The sequence below is a fragment of the Propithecus coquereli genome, unplaced genomic scaffold (genome assembly GCF_000956105.1).
Source record: "Propithecus coquereli isolate 6110/MARCELLA unplaced genomic scaffold, Pcoq_1.0 Scaffold12, whole genome shotgun sequence".
Classification (NCBI taxonomy): domain Eukaryota; kingdom Metazoa; phylum Chordata; class Mammalia; order Primates; family Indriidae; genus Propithecus; species Propithecus coquereli.
The window spans coordinates 15,869,198-15,889,039 of record NW_012136080.1 but is presented as its reverse complement, the minus strand read 5'-3'; the positions used below and the strand labels follow the sequence as shown (position 1 = coordinate 15,889,039).

The window sequence follows — 19,842 nt, the reverse complement described above, 5'->3', positions numbered from 1 at the left end:
CGTTCCTTCTTCTCTGCTTTTAACAGAGGACTGAAAAAAAAGAAAAGAAAGAAACTTCTCTGTGATTAGATGTAGAGAATTCAGAAAACTTTTGTTTCAAAGTTTCCCAACCAGACTAGCCCAGGAGAGCAGGAGAGGGAAGCTAATAGGCCCATTAAGGTGTCTTCCCAAACAAATGCCTTCCTTGTCCTTCTGCCTAAATGCAGAAACAGCTGCAGCTTTAAAAATAGCATGTTTTCATCTTTCGAAGGAAATATGCCAAAATTTTAACACTGGTTGTCTTCAGGTGGAAAGAAGTGGTTTAGTGTTATTTATTTCTTCCTATTATTCTGAATTTTCCAAATTGTCCACAGCAAGCATGAACTAACTACTTTATCATAAAATCTGCAATGTATTATGCACCTGCCAGATGATTTAATCTTCACAACATCCCTAAGAGGGAGATATTAATATGCCCATTTAGAGGTTTAGAAAGGTTAGGCAATTTGCTCAAGGTCACACAAGCTGAGGTGGAAATCAAACTAGACCTTAGGCCCTCAGCCACTAAATCATGCTGCTTGTGGAGAGGCCATCCTCTACTTCATCTGTAGGTACAGGGCCTTGCACATGCCTGAAAGCCTACTGGGTCATCTGAACTCCCTCATCCAACTCCTCATTGTAAATGTAAGTGGTTCAGTACCTTAGTACATTATGATTCACAAGATTAGCTTTCCCTGATGGAGGACTCTACTTTCTCACCCCATTGACATTGGACTTGGCCCTGTGACCTGGGGTGGGGGCACTATACACCCTTAGCCTGCTGAACCTAAAGTGGCATGTGACTTGCTTTGGTTAACAAAGCATGGAGGAAAATGACATGTTACTTCTGCACAAAAATGTTAGGATCCAGCTTATGGTTCTCCATGTTCGTCTCTTCCCTCTGCCATAACTCCACGTGCCCAAGAAGGTCAGTGTGTAAACACGGAGTGAGCAGAGCAGAAGTTGACCCATGATGGACATGGAATGTGTCCAGGGCAAGAAATCGATCTTTGTTTTCCTAAGCCACTGAGAGGCGAGGGTTGTTTGTTACCACATTATGACTTAGCCTGAGCTGACTGACTCCATATGTGTAAAACTGCAAATGTATAAGCAGTTACTGATACATTTCCTACTTCCTCTTCTTGGAAAGAAAAAATAGGGAAATCTTGACCAAGCGTTAGTGTAAAATTCCACTTGTCCTATCTGAACACGTTCTTGGGGAAATTACCTCCTCCTCTAGGGTGTCTTCTCACAGCATGCTGTCCTGGTGGGGCAGACTGTCAGGATCAGTCCCAATCGCAGGCTCTGGAACTGCCCTAGGAAAGGCAGGCCAATAGCACATGTCTCTACATCATTACAGGACCATGTGGAAGGGAGCATTCAGCCTGCTGTCCACCCTCGAAGAGCACTGAGCTCCAACCAACTGTGGCCTCAACTGGAGGCTTGAGGCTCGGGTACCATCTGGACGAAGAGTGATGTGGTAAATACAGACAGAAGGAGGGTAGTGCAGTCAATTACCACCTGTGGCCTGAGATCCAGACAGCCACACAACCTTTATGGACAATCTGTGCTCCCCAAGCCTTTAGCAAAGCTGCCTGCAAGGGAAGACTGGCAACTTAGCCAAAGAGCTGCAGGTTCAGAGTAAAAGAGTAACTGTCACCACTGGGGAACAGGCAGGAAAGAAAGCAGATACTCTGCCACTGAGAGCACAGTCAAGTGATGTTTCAAAGAATCCTTGGGGGTGAAGATGATCATCTCATCCCGGAGTGACTCAGTTGGTAGTTCTGTTGCTGAAGTATCTTTATTTAGTTTGTTCTCATGATTCTTGCATTCTTTCATCTGGGCCATCATTCTTTCCTTCACTCATTCTTGGATTCATTCATTCCTTCATTCACTCAGCCAGTGGGTCCTCTGAGCACAGTGCGGATGCAGACAGCAGCAGCCTGAGCAGCACACGGAGGAGGCGCGGCGAGTGTGCAGGCCAGGGCTCCACGGGCAGAGGGAGACAGAGCCTCGGTTCACGACGGAGCCTTTGCTACTAGGTTCAAAAACCCAGTGGTGAAGTCTTCATTCCTAGCTGTTATTTTAGGATCTGGGATATAGACAAAATCTGTTCCTGGCTGGGCTCCTGTATCTCCACTTTTCTTAGTCACTGGCTAGCCTGAGAATAGCATGTCCTAAGCTTGAAAACTTGAGGCAGACCCTGGAGAAGCTAACAGCTGGAGACTGTCATACAACCATGCTCCTCCCATGAGGGAAGCAAGTCCTTTCTGAAGTCAGATTTGAGCAGTACATGAAGATGACCACACCTTCTGCCAACCAGTATTTGTTGACAGGAACTCATGGAGTGGCCCAGGTCTCTGCACATAGCTCGTAGCTCTGGGCCAAAGTTTCTGGCAAAGTGGGACAAGTTAGAGCTACTTCTTTCTCTCTCTCTCTCCTCCCTCCTTTCTCCCTCTCTCCTTGAGCTAGGACACCCGTGTTCTCCTGCCCTTGGACATCAGAGCTTCTGGTTCTCAGGCCTTCGGAAATACACTAGCAACTCCTCTGACCCCACCCCAGTTCTCAGGCCTCCAGCCTCCAACTTGTTACACCATCAGCTGCCCTTATTTTCTGACCTTCAAACTCAGACTGAATTACACCATAGGCTCTCCTAGCTCTCCAGCTCATAAATGGTTGGTTGTGGGACTTCTCAGCCTCCATAATTATGTGCACCAATTCCCTTAATAAATCTCTGCTTTATATAGCTGTATAGATCCTATTGGTTCTGTTTCTCTGGAGAACCCTCACTAATACAACCTCCATTCAATCATAAGCTCCTTGAAGGCAGAAACCATGTCTTTGTAAGTGGAACATGAATGGTGCTGCACAGGGAATTGAGAGATCAGAATTCTAGGACCAATTTGTACTATCAGATTGTTGCTAGGCTGAATGTTACTGATACTCAACTACAGTAGCCTGACCAAATAGGTTTTTAAGTTTCTTATAAAATAAGAAGCCTGGAGGTAAGCAATTCAGGGCTGGTATAGCAGTTCTGTGATGTATTTAAAACATCAGACTCCTCCTATTTATCCACTCAGCCATCCTTAGCAAGTGGCTTTGGAGTTCATGCTTGTCACCTCATAGACTCAAGAGGGCTTCTTGGCCTCCAAGCTCATTCCACATTCTAGGCCAAAAGAAGGATAGAGGAGAGGAACAGGAAGATCCTTCACTTGGAAAGCAAAATCCTCCTAGTGATTCCAAGCAGACTCTCCTTTGCTTCTAATGGCCACCTCTAGCTGCACAGGAGTCTACGATTCTAAAGAACACTGGGGTTCCATTGTATCCCTGCCTTCCTCCTTACAGCGGCCTTGGGGTTTCCTTTTGGGAAACTGCCTCTCTCCATTATGAGAATCTTAGTAGAAGAATAAATTCAGATGCCTCGCCTTCAACATCCGAAGTCGAAGGAGTTTGCCAGCACCTTCCCCAGTACAACCAGAGCCAATCAGAGGGGCTCTCCCAAGACTTGACTCATGTGAGAGTAAAACAAGGGCATAAGAAGTGTCTGGAATTTAATCATCTATCCCTGTAGTGGTATCCTGACTAGACCATTTCTGTTAAGACATTATTCCCAGGGTTTTTGCTTTCTAGTTTTTGGAGCTGCTTTCTTCCCACCCCTTGCTAATCCTGGATTTCCAACCTTCCTGTAAGTTCTGAAGGCCCAATCCTACCAATAAATTCCCTTCTACTCAGTTAACAGAGACTGTTTCTGTTGTTTGTAACAAAAGAATCCTGACTTATACTCCAACGCCACCACTACCCAGCCATGTGTGATAATAAGAAGATCATCATACCTCTTTGGGTACTCTCTTCTCATCATGAAAAGATGGGTTATTACTAAAGTGTTTTCTACTGTGAACAATGTATTACAGCTTTGAATACCTCCAGAAGGCCCTTTTTGTAACAAGTAGGCCCAAACGGACTTCAAAGCCTGGATTATGGTTTTAGCTACAAGGGTGGAATATAAAAGCTCCATTAGGAAAGACAATTTACAGCACTGGGTGCTGCTACCGGAGCATTCCTTGGACAATTAAGCCTAGATAGATGCTAACAAAACCTACCCCACTGCTGGTGGCACCGGAGTGCAAAGTTTTCATTAGTAAACAGGTGCTATTTAGTGTCTTCTTGCCCTAATTTCAAGGGTCCACTTACAATCCTGTAGTTTCAATTGTTCTTACTTATCAGACTTCTTCATTGCACCACCATAAAACCTGTTTTTAGGGAGTATCTGTTTTCCACCTTAAAGCCCCTTCTGTAGCAGACATGCATGTGCCTTGTAAAACTTCAGAATAAAGGGCAGAGGCCTTTGTAAATTCATAGTCTGCACCTGAAGGAAAAATTACTTTGTTAGAACAGCAAAGTGGCCTCAGTTTGGCCTTATTTTCTAGCAAAATCTCATTGCTTAGCTGCATTTAATAATCCATGAAATATTTCTATTAACTTTAGTGTGTGAATTGTGTGACTGAAGAATGGGTAAAAAAGTGAGAAATAGGAATACAAAATATGCAGAAAATGAAAATAAATGAGATCTTAAATATTTGATCAAGGCCTCTATTTTCAGGTAACTAGTTACCATCTTGGGCCCTCAAACCCCAACAGAAGCCACAGAAGCCATTCTGAATTATTAAAATGACTAGGGGAAACTTTTTTGTTTTTACTACTTTTAAATGAGTATGTAGCCTTTCAAACTAACCTTCGCTTAAATATTTAATACAGACATTGGGCCAAATATAGAAAAGCAAAAATTCTCAGTCTAATACTCAACTGTAATTATAAGTTAGATTATATAATACTACTTGGCCACTTCATTTTATTTTTTTTTTCTCTCTGTGTTTTAACAATTCTTTTCAGTTTGAGAGGAATCCAATCTAGATTAGTTGAAAGTCTGCATTCTAGAATATTTTTAATTGTATATTTACTGATTATATTTTTCATTAACTCAATTCAATTCATTCATTCAACAGCAAATATTTATTGATTACCTACTGGGTGCTAGGCACTGTTCTGGGTAGAGTGATATATCACAGAACAAAATAAATAAAGACTCAGCCCCTTTTGGACCCTACACTTAAGTGAAGGAGACAATAATTAATAAAAATATACTGCAATGATAGGCAATAAGTACTGTGAAGGAGGTGGTATCCGAGTGGGAGTGTTTGCTTCCTTGTTTGGAAGGGTGGTCTATTAGAAAGCCAATGAATTGAGTGAGTTACCTTGAGAGTGAGGGAGTGTTTCATTTCGGTCAGCGAGAATAGCAACACAATGGCTCTGGGGTGCAAATAGGTGCAGTGTGTTCAAGGGACAGCAACAAAGCCAAGGAGACTAGAGGTGAGGATGGCCAACATTGGCGAGCTTGTCAGGGCCAACCTTGTGAGGGCCTTGCAGGCCATGGGGGGACTTGGAGTTTTACCTTAATTGTGGTAGAAGCCACCGTGGCTTTTTGAGCAGGGGAGTGTTATGAACTGAGTCATATTTTAAAAGGATCACTTTAGCTCAATAGTGAGTATGGCCAACGGAGCCAGGTTGACAGAATGGAGGTTTTCTAGGGGGGCTGCTTCAATGGCTCTATAAGAAAGATTTCACACGAGCATTATCTGTTCATGGTTTGTAAGAAAACATCCACCTTCTAAAGTACTTGCAGTGATTGAAAAACTTGCCCTCTCTGGTCATTTGAAAAGTCCACCAGGCTCCTTCTCACATTTTATTTTTAACCAGTCAGTGCTTGCTATTTCTCAGTGAAAGCTCAGAAGTCAAGGCTAGAATGGGCGCATCCGAACACAGAGGCTGACCTAGCCTACAGTCCCATTGCAAACTTTCCAAGAGTGAGTTTTCCAGAAGGTCCTCAGGCCTCATCCCAAGACTGTGACTCGGCCATCTGCACATTGCTTACTGCCCCAAGTGTTCCTACTGAAACTTCATAAGGAAACTGCAGAATAGTATTATTTTATAGCTCAATCTCATTTTGGTAAACACTTTTTTGTGCCTAGAAATAGTGTCTCAATTATTCAAAAATATGAGCCAATCTGTCAGTTCCACTTTTTTCTCTTTAGTGCCTTGCCTCCTACAGAGTTTCCTTGGGTGGGATAATTCTGAGGCATGTTCTTCATTCACACTGCTTTCTAGACATTCCCCCCAGGATTAAACTCCGATCATTTATTACAGTGGCTGGTTTAACAATCCTTTATGGGCTCCCTTCCCTTCCCTGTATTACTTCTCCACTCCTCTGCTGGTGTTCCCTGTACCTCCCACATAAACTACTTGCATTAGCATTCCTGTCTTGGGATCTGCTTGCAAGGGTCTCACACTGAGACATCCTCTATGTAAAATCCTCCTCCTTCCTGAGGTGGCATTACCTGGCCACTCTCCTTGAGCCATAGTGGCAGATAGGATCCAGAAGAAAAGAAAGTTACCAATCAAGGGGAGATCCAAAAATATTATTCCCATTATACCCATGATCCAATAGCCCTTTGTGAGCTTAAGCAAAGGACATGACTTGCATCTAGATATTCCCCCTTCTAAACAATTAGGAGCTAGTTTTCTCTTCAGAATGGATTTTGCAGCCACTGCCCCTCCTCCACTTAGGTTAGGTAAGTTTGGTTACTGTGTGAGGTTCTTACCTCCCACCACAGGGGACACTGCTTCTTGCCCAGGAAACCAGGCTTCCTCCTCGACCAAGCCTTAGTCTTCCCTAACCCAGAAAAAGAAAGCTTCGCTTAGGAGGGTAAATCACTGCCCTGCCTCTTCACTTGCTCTATGACTTGGCCCTTGATTTTAATACAAGGCTTCTAATCAACCTGTGGTATCACATGCTACACACAGATACTTAGAAATCCCTAAACTTTTTCATAAGCCTCCCATCCTGCTGGGAGACAAATTGACTTAATTAATAGGAGAGTATCCAAAGATAATTATTCTTGCACACTTAGATATTAAGCCACTTAATCCTCCCTAAAACCCAGTGTGGCAGGGGTTGCTATCTCCAATTACAGAAAAGGAAACTGATGCTTGGAGAGGTAAAGTGACTTGCCCAGGGTCACCTTGTGGAGCCACATTTCTTATTGTAAGGAGGAAAAAAGGAATTAGAGAGAGCACGGATGCTGTGTCTTCCGTGTGACGGAGGAGGTACCTTTTACCTGGGCACTTATTGGGTGCTAGCTGCATGCCCCTGTGCTGATACAAAAGGGACAAGTTTATGGGCCCTCCTCAAAGTGGACAGTGTGCCTGCCCAGCCAACCTCATGGGAGAACTGTGAGGCTCTGGTGACAGGGCCAGGGTCCAGAATTGACTTTATAAATCACTCCCACTACTAAGGTGAAGACTTGTCACTGTGGCTAGGAAAAGCTGGAAATTGATTGCCTAGCAATCACAAAACCTTGACATCATCCTCGATGTCTCTCTTTCTTTGCACTCCAATTCACTCCATTAGGAAATCCTGTTGGCAGAAGCTGGTGGAATCTTGACCTTCAGGGCCCCTCCCTGCAAAGCCCATGTGAGTACTGGGAGTTATGGAGAGTTCTGGGTAGGCAGAGGAAGCCAGACTGCATTAGGGAAGCAAATTCAGGACCTAAATTACCTAAGAAAATCTCAGGGGATAGGGAACCCAATCTCCAAGGCTCCAGGATTTTATGATTTCTTTTCCCATTCTAAATAAATGTTCACTTGTATGCCACAAATTCTGTATTCTCTTTCTAAAACAGTCCTCCCTTCCCCTCTGCTCCCACAATTGTGTAAGCTTCAGGTTCCAGAAAACCTTCATCCACTCCTGGTTTGAGGTCTCAGCGCTCACCAGGGCAGGCTCAAGAATAGAGGTGTAAATTTGTCAGAAGGATGTGGGGGCGGCGCAGTAAGAGAGTAAATCCTCATCTAACATGGCAGGAAGTCAATAGATAAATCAAGAAATCGCTATGTAAGCTTATTTTTTTAGCGACAAAGGGGTGACCACCAGAACTACACGGAGGAACCTAAAAAGGAGCAACGGAGAAGCGGCCTGTTGCTTTCATAGTATAAGCAAATCTAGGTAATTTTATTTTGTAAAAAGTGCTCGTGCATTACTTTGATATATTTTTTTAATTCAGTTGTTAAAAAGGAAAGTAAAATTAAATAAAAACAAGAAATAAACGCAACATAAAACATAGGAAAATGAAAAGCAAACGCTGACGCACCACGAAAGGTTCCTGGCGGATGGGAACCAGCGGGCGGGGTTTGTGCCAGGGGCGGGTCTCCTTAGGGCCCGCCCCCAGCGAGGGGCGGGGCGCAGACCGCTTCCCTCAGACTCGGTCCTCCCGGGGGAGCTGGGGGAGGTCAAGGTCAAGTTCGCCTTAGGCCCCGCCCCCCCCAGCGCGGGGGCAAGGCGGGCAAGTCCTGGGCTGCCCCCTGGAAGGCGGCCGGGCGTCCCGAGACCCAGTACCACCCACGCTCGGTCCTCGCGTGCGGGGCCGCGCTGGCCAACAGCCGCGCTTCGGCCCTCTGGTCCCCCAGGGCCCTGCAGTTCCCCGAGACTCGCCGAGCGCCGATGCTCAGCCCCGCGACGCGCAGGTAAGCGCAGCCTGGGGCCCTGGTCAGCCCGCTCCCGCCCGCGCGGGCGCTCGCGAGGACCCGGATGGCAGCTGGACGCCCGGCCCACACGACCCGGGCCGCGGCGGAGACCTGGGCGCCGGCTCCCGGGCGACAGGTGGCGGCGGAGTGCCGCGCGGGCGCCGAGTCGAACGGAGCCGGGAACAGCTCCGCTGTACCTTGTGCGCGCGCGTTCTCGTTGCGTCGTTATCGACCAAACCCTCAGTACTCCTTTGGCTGTGACCCGAGCCCCTGCAGACACGAGTTCGGATCCCACCTTCAGCATTTGTGCACTCAGCAGTTAACACATTAACTGCGAGTGCAGTTAACACATTAACTGCTGTGTGAGTTGTATTTAACGCACGCTAGTTCTGAGCCTGGGGCCTCGTGAAGCATATGTAACTCACATGTCTCTTTACCTTGGGAGCCACGTGAACTATTTTTCAAGTTGCGTATACCTCATGCACAGAAAACAATAAAAAATAACATTTTATTAAATTAGAAAGGATCGTTTTGTTTTCAAAGTTTTTATTCTATTTTCGTAATAAAACACCGTGGCCCCACGGAAAAAAAATTTTTTTCTAGTGTGGCAGTCAATGTGTTAAAAATAAACACAATATCTAACTAATACTTACTGTGTGCCACAGAGTGCCCGCCATTGGGCTAAATGCTGGGATTAAACTGGTGGGCCAACTAACGTGGGGCCTGCCCCATGGAGTCACAGTCCAGTGTGGGAGACTTAGACCAGATGGATCCGTACAAACAAATTGTAAACGTTAAAACTGGTGAGAGCTCTGAAGATAGAAAGTGCAGGGTGCTGGAGATCTTTTATCAGGGTCCCCTGCTATAAAAGTCTGCTGGAACTAAAACTTCAGAGAATTCCAGGGTGGAGAACAACAGAGCAAACACATTTTGTTGGGAGAGGATGTTGGCTTGTTTGAGGAAAAGAATGTGAGTGGGGCTGGCTGCAGAGAGCTGGGGGAAGGCAAGTTCCTTAACCTTAACTTCCTTCTCTGTATAATGGAACTGTTCTGCCCATAGAGGATGGAAACGTTAAATGTAAATGACTTAGCGCTATTTTAGGTGTGCGGTAAGTAAAGCAAAGATGAAGATGTTCTGGATTGAGGCTGGATGTTGTTGTGGGCTAAATACAGTGTGCCTGCCTCTGAGCAAACTCACCCCTCTCCCTGAGGCCTGTTTCCTCCTCTATCAGATAAGGGGTTCTGAGTAGAATCTCTCAAACAGCCTGTTCTCTGAAATGATGACCGGTTTAGTCGTTCATTCTTGGAACATTTAACTGGTGCCCACTTTACCCTGGCTCTGAGGATTCAGAGAGAAACCAGACAAGGCCCCTGTTCTCCTGGAGCTCATGTGGGGTGAGCCAGGTGAAATAAAGTGACAGTTCCAGTCTGGCAGAGCCCAAAGGAAGGGATCCGACCTCTGGACTTGCCAGGGAAAGCCCTCTGCTTCTGGCCAAGTACACATTTCCCAGAAAGCCAGCTCTATGAGTCCCCGGAATGTATGGTTCATGCTACTCCACTGAACATCAGTTACCTCCTGACTTTCATTGGTCACTCTCAGCTTTTGGTGTCACCCCCTAAAACGGGCCAAAAGACTCCCCAGAGGCAGCAACTCTGCTAGTCCCTTGCTGAGGACCCCTCAAACCTTGAGACCCCATGAATTTGGGAAACCTTTTTAGGCTTTAGGAAATACCCATCAGCTGCTTGCTGTATTTTATTGGCTTGAGTGATCCCAGTTTCTTCTTTGGCTCTATTCACACCATTGGTATCGACACAGGATTTGCTCCATGAAACCTGGCTGGGAGGCCCCAGAGAGTGGGGAAACACAGTTGAGGATGGAGTCTGGCACAGTTTTTGGGGAGTGGTCAAAAACAGAGGACAAATGTTAACAGAGTGTGCTGGAGGGAGAAGGGGAGAGGGCAGCCTTTGTGCAGCCCCTCTGTTCACCTCTCAGACAACCGTAGTGTCCCAGCCAAAGAGAGAAGGGAAGCTACAGGTTTGTTGGTCACAGACCTGGCACTTCCCAGCTGCATGACTAACCCTGGGCACTTATCGCTTACCGTCTGAGTTACGAGTGTTGTGCATACTTGACAGATGCTTGGCATGTAGTTGGCCCTGAGAAATATTGGCTCCCACCCTCTTCTTCCCTGAATGAACTAAAATGGGAATAATAATAGTGCCTACCTCAGAGGGTTATTATGGGGATTTAATGAGTACCTAAAATATGTAGAGCAGCATCTGACATGTAGGATATTACTACTAGTAGTACTATTGATATTATTCCTTAGTCTGGACAAAAACTGGGGAAACAAGGCAGCTGAGGGCAGGGTGATTAGCTGGGGAGTTGGGTTATCTGTCGCAGTGGTTTTGCCAGAAAGCATCAGCCTGGAAGCAGAGAGGGGTGTTCTGCATGATAAAGGGCCTCTTGGGCAGCCACACTGTCAGAAGGCCCTATAGTTTGAGTGTCTTTGGAGACTTGTGCCAAAGAAAAGACAGCGAAAGTTCTGGGGGAAAACTAGTGTTGAAAAGGTCTAAAATTGTCTTTTTCAAGATATTATCTCTAACCCTGGGCTGGGTGTGAGTCCCCTGCAGGGGCTGCCACTGTCCTTTGCTGGCCTTTGCCATCCTTATGGGCATGGTGAACCTGACCATGGCTTGGCTCTTTGACTGGCCTGGGAGCTGTGGAGTCTAATTTTGTAACCCTTGTACCAGCAGAGAACCAGGCATGCCAAAAGGCATGCATGAATGAATGAACAAATAAATGAACATAAGCCCAAGAGGCAAACTTTTTGTTGTGTATTATGTATATATATATATATTTAAAAAAAAAAAAAGAAGTGTGAAGATAGGGAAAGACAACTAATGTATTGAAGCATTTGCTGAGGGCCAAGCATTTTCATGTATGTTACATGTAAATACATATGGTGAACACCACAGCTCTGTAGTCAGGTAAAATTGCTTGTGTGACCTCCCATGCATGCATCACCAAAGCTCTCTAAACCTAAGTTTTTGCATCTGTGAAATGGGAACTCATGGGAACTGTGAAATGCCTAACTCATAGGGTTGTTAGGAGCGTTAGTCAAGATAAGTATGTGAGGTGCTGCCCTCAGTGCACAGCATGTAGTATGGTAAGTGCTCAGACAATAATAGCTGCTGTATTATTACATTTATTAATCCTCCCAATGATCTCCACTCTGATGAGGAAACTGAAGGCCACAGGCACAGATGGGTGGCACTGATTCTGAACTCAGTCCCTCTGGAGTCAGACTCTGCAGACACCCGCCAGATAGCTTGTGTGAAATGAAGTCAACCTTATATGCATTTCATTCATTACTTAAAGCACTTGACTGTGTGAAATCTTAGAAAGAGAGAAACTGCAAAATTATAATTTATGTGCTTTCAAGTTCAGGTATTTTATCATCTAGATAAATCTTCCATGCATCCATGTTAAACCACTTTGGGCTGTCGAAGCTCTTAAATAAAGTGGCTTATCCTGACCAGTGTCTGTCTTTGCTCATTTATCATATTCCCCAGTAAAGGTGGACAGATCCCGTTCTGCAGTGCAGGCTTCAGGATGGCAGCCCCTGCCCCACTGTTTTAGCCATGCAGTTCTTCATGATGGTGTTTAACAAACCACAGTGGACTCGTGATTCCTTCATCATTGTTCCTCTTGCATACACACAGACCCGTGTGCCAGTCTAGGAATTAGGAATAGAAAGGCATTCTGTTGCTAGTGTGAATCTGAGAAATCGACTCTGGGGAAATCTAAAATTCTCTGTAATGGGTTTCTGGGATAAGGGTGACCACATTTTCTGGAAGCCAGAGCTGTCTGCTCCTTCCTCCCAGGACTACCGTCTCTGGGCCTGGCCTCCTGCCCAGTGAATGCCTGGTCTGGATCTCTGTGCCTCCCTGCTGTCCCTGCCTCTGGCCAGACCTGCCCCTAAAACCAGAATCCCTGGGGCAGCTGCAGAGGCACGAGCTGTTGCAGGGAAGCCTCCCTGAATCAACTCCTGTGCCTTCCCACAGTACCAGTGCGCACCTGTCAGCATGCCCTTCTCCAGCTGCCCTGAATTACCTCCTCTGCTGGGCTGTGAGCGCTTCCACGGCTATTGGACCAAGTGTTGCCGGTACCCAGCACTGTGCCTGGCACATTGTCCTCCCTCCCTCCCTCTCTTCCTTCCTCCCTTTCTTCCCTTCCTCTACAAATACTTTAGGCAATGTCCTGGGGATTTGAATGGTGAGTCAAAATTGCACAGTCCTGACCCTTGTGAAGCCCACACACATCACGAGACAGATTTACTAAAGACAGAATTAAGCACATAAGCACGCAGAGTAAGAGATTATAAACCGGGCTAACTGCCCCGAAGGAGGAGCCTGGTGTGCCACGGCGGTGTGCAAAAGTGGGGCAGATACAGAGATACAGGCAGTATCAGTACGGCTAGAGTGGGCCTGCGAGTGGTGGTTGAAGGCCTATGTTCATTTATTCATATACTTTTGAAGACCACTGGATGGTATTTTTCTATAAATTCTGGTAAACAATGCTTTATGCTGCCAAAGTAATCTTATTGAGAATGTGTATTTTTAAAAACAATTGGGCTTCAGCTTCCAAATGGGAGAATAATGCTAATGCCCCAATTTGCTTGCTGCTTTAGAGTTTACAGAGCCCGGTCGGCTGTTGTCTGGTTGGGTGCTCGGTTCTCAGCGTCATATGTCTCCCACTGGGTGGCAGCAGCAAACGGGGACCCAGCTCATCCGAGGGAAGGTCTGGTGGAGTGGGCACGGGAGCTCTTTCCCTTCCAAGTGACAGAGTCCACCTGAGGACCTGTTTGTTTTCTCCTTCTCTGATACCCGTGGGCATACCAGGCTGAGGTTCCAGCATAGATTTTATCACGCTGTGGCTAGTGGCCTGCCGTATGAGAGGAAACAAAGGCAAAGCTGACTGCTGTTGTCCAGAGGGTGGGCCCGCTGTCTGCACGCTGCGGTGGCAGGGTGAGCTGGCAGCGATCCCACCCATGCAGAGCCGAGCTGTCTCAGCACGGTCCCTCGTGAGGGACGCCATGCTTGCCTTCCAGCTCATTTGGTTCCACTGAAAACAGGGAGAAGATACAGTAAAAGGCCTGTTTTAAATAAGACATAATCCATCAGCCCCAAGAAACATTCTCTCTGCATGCCTGAATATTATTAGAGAGTTATTTTATTTGTTTTACCAGAACTGTTAACACAATACATCTCCAATCCCCACCAGTCTCAGATGTAGACCTTATTATAGGAGATGAGCTGCCATCTTCTCCACACCAAGCAAGGATACTAGCATCACCACGCAGAGACTGAGAAGGCCTCCGCGCTACCCTTGGTGGGGTGGGTTTGACTGCCATGCGTAGGCCATTGGAGAAGGGCTGTATTCTCAGGGTACAGCTTTAATAGGGTTGTAATTGTGTGGCTCTCAGCCATGGAGAAAAGAAGTGGTTCTGGAAATCTCCCTTCCATAAAGGCTGACACAGTGACGGTATTTATGCCTCTTGAAAGTGCATGTTAAGTGGTGGATATTTATGAAAAGGGTTCTGAGGAGTAAATGTGTCCATCAGTCAACCTGGAACTTTTTAGAGCTCCTAAGATGGTTTTAAATTAGAGCCAATCTTCTTCCTGCCTTCCCCCTTCCATCAGCTGCCCCCGCCCCCTTTGCTTCCTCTTATAAAAATGAAGTGTCAAAGCAGGACAGAGCCCAGGGGGGAGGTTGGAACTGCCTTGCAGAAGCACAGCTAGTGTATTAAAGGCGAGTGTGCGGGGGTTAGTGCCTTGATTCTGGTACTTGCCTCTAGTCACCGTGTTCTGAAGAGAAAAGAGTGTGGAGCAAGGCTGACAAACACGGTTCAGCCTAATTGCATGCCAACCACAGCCATCAGCAACTCTGCCGTCAGCCCAACTGCTCACTGAAAAGGGTTTGCAACTGGAGGGGAAAAGAATGATGAAAACAACTGAAGCAAACTAACCTGAATTTGGGCACAGTAAGTGGCAGATGGGAGAGAATGAATGTCAGTGTCAGTGAGGGACTCACACCAGGTCAGGTAAAGAGAAAGCTTTAGAAGGCTGGAAGTGTCTCTGCGAGCAGGTGATCATTAGGACAGAATGCCTGTTACATGAATTAGTGTGTAGGAGCCTAACCTGAAATTATTATTGACTTTCAAATGTTCGTTTTAAAGATCAGAAATAGGTGTTTATTGCATGAACCTTATACTTAATATCAAAGACTGCTTTGCTTTTAATTTCCCCATCTGGTCTTCTCCATAACTTTTATGATACTATTGGCCATTCATGTCTTAGTGTTTTTTTGTAAGAAAAAGGATGCTAGTATCTGTTACCCACTTTATATTTTGTAAGTAATCAGAGGACAATGGATGATAAAAGTAGAGGGGCTGCCTGTTTTAGGTGCTACTAAAATGCTACTACCTTTTGGCTTCTGAGATTCAGCTTTAAAAAGAAAATAATCTGAAAAATGGAAAGAGCCACTATATAAAAAATATTCCCTGCCTCATTATTTCTAATGGTGAAAACTTAGAAGTGATCTGAATATACAGTATAGGAGGATAGTCAAATTACAGAACACCAGTGGTGGTGGATATTTATGAAAAGGGTTCTGAGGAGTAAGTATGTCCATCAGTCAACGTGGAACTTAATGCCAGCTCTCCCTGTGACAGCTCTATACCCATGTATCCTTTGCTCCCTGATGCTGGCCAAAGCCTAGTGCATGGCCAATGGTATACTCCAAACTGAACTTGTTCAGTTGGCCAAACATTGAGAAATCATGACACAAGACAAAGATTTGAGTCTGAGTAGTTTATTTGGGAGGAGATCCCAGGAAGCACTAGTAAGAAGTAGGGAAATGAGCCAGGGGAGTGCACTCTCAAGCAGGTTACCAGGTTACCACTGTGGGCAACTGGACTTTAATCCCACTCGGATCTGACAAGTCTGTGTAAAACACCCATCACAGAGTTGTCCCCTCATGGGGTCGGGGGCTGGGTATGTACACACCATTCCTGTCAGTCATTGGTTGAGCATTATTCCTTATGGGGAGTTAATTCTTGAATTCTTCTGGCAGGTTCCAGTCCCTAGGTAAAGCACCCGGGTGAGGAGATACAGATGCTGGCAGTTGGAAGTCAAGCTGGTTTGCTGTAAGATGGCGAGGCCTGGAGCTAAGGGCACAACACTCATAGTGTCTGCTGTACTGTCCTTCCCTAACCGCCAGGAACATTAACAGTGTACTACACTGAAAATAATCAAATCCACGGTTCTCTATCAAATCTCGGACCTGGTTACGCTAAATTGAAGACTGCATTAAGTAATAACCAACCCCAAAAGTTGAAGAAAAAAATCATGAGAAGAAAACTTTAAATAAGAAAAATATTACCATATTTTCCCAGTGTATTGGAATAGACTACCAATATTTGATTTAAGTGGCAGAATGCTAATATTCTGCAGCCATATAGTTTAAGACCCAACACTTTAAAAGAGGGCCTGAATGTATAAGATTTATCTTAATGTGGCAATGTTTTCCCCTCTGCTGTAGCTCGATTACTCCTCTTATTTCTCTAGTAGATTGAGATGATTTTAAAAGAAAAATTCACTGGGAGAAAATATTTAACCTCATTTGTGTCCACCCATGATTATATCTCCAGTGCCATGTTTGAATATTAATACTGGATTTACTGTACTCACTAACCAGAGGATGGCAGAGAATCTCTGTAGTTATGGCTTTAGGCACTGTGATAAATGTTTTGTGGTCATTGCCTTTATATAGAAACACTCCATCTCCAATTAAAGATTTAGTAAGCCCTTCATCAAAGTATCTATTCACAATTGAGGCATATGATGTGATCGTGCTGACATTTCAGCTTAATTCATTCTATAGTTTTGTGGGTCCCAATCCATTTTATATGCTTTTTTCCCCCTATGCATAGAGGAGGAATAGCAGCAGAAATTTGGGGCTTAATGCAGATTCTAGAAACACTCTCCATGTATTTACTAAGTATATTGAAACATTTGTCACAATAAATGAAGGCCATACTCTAAGAAATGATTTAAAATTGTAAATCATGTAGAAAGCACAATAGGGTTTAGTGGCTAAAGTTCATATTCTTTGATTTATGGGCATTTTAGAATTTATATAGAAAGATTTTAAGAACCCAGTGTTTTAGAGAAATGAAGCCATTTTCCTTCAAGTTGTGGTCCAAGATGCATTTCATAAAGACTAAGATGACAAATACCTGGTGTTCATCCCTGTGCCCTGTGCACATGGCAGGCATCATTGGCTGATACTCAAGCCTGAATCCTCTTCTACAAAGTGCCCCACGCAGCCAGCTGCTACAATTCATCAGAACTGGTTCACCAGATGAAGCCTAGGGACTCCCTTGCTCTTGCATACCTTTTTATAATACCTGTCCCTGCCATTGCTGGGATTAGTCAACAAAAGAAGCTTTCATAGTCCCCCTACAAAAAAAATGAATTCAAGAGTCAGCTGGTTTGCTCACCTAGTGCCTTTTTTAGTCACCTCTCTGCCATGCAGATGATAGGTATTCAGTTTGACAGTGATTGTCTGCCTGCCATTTTTCCTTTTGTCATGTGCATTTTGATTTTTTTCTTTCTTCTTTGTGTCCTGTAATGTTGCTCAGAAGATAAAGCAGGAAGCCAAAAATTATTTGTTATTCTCTCTAAAATTTAGTTAAAGTCATTTGTATTAATGGAAATGCATTGAAATTTTGATTTTTTCTACCACTTCAGGGAGAATGCTTTGCTATAGGTCTCTGGTGACCTCCACATTATCAAATCTTACAGGCTTTTCTATCCATACTTTCTGTGTAATATCTGAGACCTCTGACTATGTCCACCTTTTGAACTGTTTCTTGGATTTTCTTCCTTCTTCCCTGATTGTTTCTTCTTTGACTTCTCTACCTGCTCTCTTTCCTCTGCTTGCATTTTCAGTGGGATGTCCCCAGAGTTCTTCCCTCACCTCCTCTTGTCCATGCATTCCACCTGGATGATTTCGTCCACACACTTGGTTTTTAACTGTAACCTTTACACGGATACTTCCCATATTCTTGCCTCCATCACATCCCCTTCTGGATCCCAGACCTCTGTATCAAGCAGGCTGTTGAATGTTTGTTCTTGTGGCTGCCATAGGCATCCAGAGTCAACATGTTTCATTTGTTCTAGACTATTTGTCCTTTCACAGGGCCAACTAAATACTTGTGCCTGTCAGGTTGTTTCTGCTACCTCCTTGGAGTCATAGGTACATTGTTCTGAACTTGTGAGAAAGCTCTGTCTCGGATAATCAAATATAAGACTAGGGCTCAAACCAAAACGAGGCCTTAAAACTAAGGATCTTAAAACAAAAACAGTCATTTGATTATCTCTCACAATTCTCAGGGTTGACTGGACTCAGCGAGGCAGTTCTCACCCTCAGTCTCTCATTCAGTGGCACTTAGATGGTGGCTGGGTCTGGAGCCACCTCAAAGGCTTCCTGACTTAAGAAACAACCTAAAGAATGGGAGAAAATATTTGCAAACTATCCATCTGACAAAGGATTAATAACCAGATTATATAAGGAGCCCAAACAGCTCAATAACAAAAAAAAACCAAATATTAAAAAATAGGAAAAAGACCTGAATAGATGTTTTTTAAAAGAAGACATACAAATGGCCAAAGGGCATTTTTTAAAATGCTCAGCATCACTAATCATCAGAGAAATGCAAATCAAAACCTCAATGAGATATCATCTCATCCCAGTTAAAATGGCTGTTATCAAAAAGACAAAAAATAAATGGTGGCAAGGATGAGGAGAAAGAGGAATGCTAGTATACTGTTGGTGGAAATAGGAATTAGTGCAGCCACTATGGAAAACATTATGGAGATTCCTCAGAAAACTAAAAGTAGAACTACCATATGATCCAGCAATTCCACTGCTGGGTATATATCCAGAAGAAAGGAAATCAGCATATCAGAGAGATATTTGCATTCTCATGTTTATTACAGCACTATTCACAATAGCCAAGATATGGAAGCAACCTACGTGTCCATCAGTGGATGAATGGATAAAAAAATGTGGCATATATATGCAATGGGATATTATTCAGCCATAAAAAAGAATGAAATTCCTTCATTTGCAGCAACATAGATGGAACTGGAGGACATTATGTTAGGTGAAATAAGCCAGGCACAGAAAGACAAATATCATATGTTCTCATCCATGTGGGAGCTAACAAAGTTGATCTCATGAAGGTAGAGAGTAGAACAGTAGATATTAGAAGCTGAGTAGGTGGAAGGAGATGAGGAGAGGTTGGTTAATGAGTACAAAATACAGTTAGATAGAAGGAATAAGTTCTAGTGTTTGATAGCACAGCAGGGTAACAATAGTTAACAATAATTTATCATGTATTTTAAAATAACTAGAAGAAAGGATTTGAAATGTTCCAACACAAAAGATAAATGTTTGAGGTAATGGATATCCTGATTACCCTGATTTGATCATTACACATTGTATTCATGTATCAAAATATCACAAGTACCCCATAAATATGTGCAATATGCATCCACAATTATTTTTTCTTAAAAATACTTCCTCACTCAGTGGCTGGCAGCTGGGACCTCAGCTGGGATGTTGTCTGGAATGCCTTGTCATGTGGCCTGAATTTTCTCACAGCATTGCAGCTGGGTTCTAAGAACAAGTATACCAAGAGGACCAGGTGGAAGCTGTATCACCTCTTACAGTCTAGCCCCAGAAGTCTCATAGCATCACTTTTGCCGTATTTACTAGCCTGCCCAGCTTCAAGGACGTGGGACATAGATCCACCTCTTGATGGGAGACATGTCACACTCACATTGTAAGAAGAGCATATGGACAGGAAATTCTGTTTTGCCTGTGTTGGAAGATACATTTTTTCACAGGCCCCCAACACATCTAAGCATTCCCTCGAGAACTACCTGAAATGCCACAGATTTCCGTTTAAGTGGATTTTTTTTATAGATAACACATTTACATGATTCAAAAGTTAGGAAAAATAAACATAAATGCGTACAATGAAAATATGCCCTCTCATATCATAGTTTCTACCTCTACTTTCCATAGATAATCAGTCAAATGTTTTTATATCCTTTCAGAGTTTATAGTTATTTTTATATTTCACCCTGTTTATACAAAACAGCATTCTATACTTACTGT

The 19,842-nt window shown here is 44.2% G+C and overlaps 1 protein-coding gene across 1 annotated transcript in view; it reads left to right on the top strand.

Annotated features, from left to right (window-relative positions):
- Window positions 1-8,515: 8,515 nt before the first annotated feature.
- Window positions 8,516-19,842, top strand: part of NMNAT3 (nicotinamide nucleotide adenylyltransferase 3) — a 103,403-nt gene continuing 92,076 nt past the window's right edge. The window contains exon 1 of the mRNA XM_012663846.1: window positions 8,516-8,592. The gene's annotated coding sequence lies outside the window, so the exon portion shown is untranslated. The remainder of the gene's footprint in view (window positions 8,593-19,842) is intronic.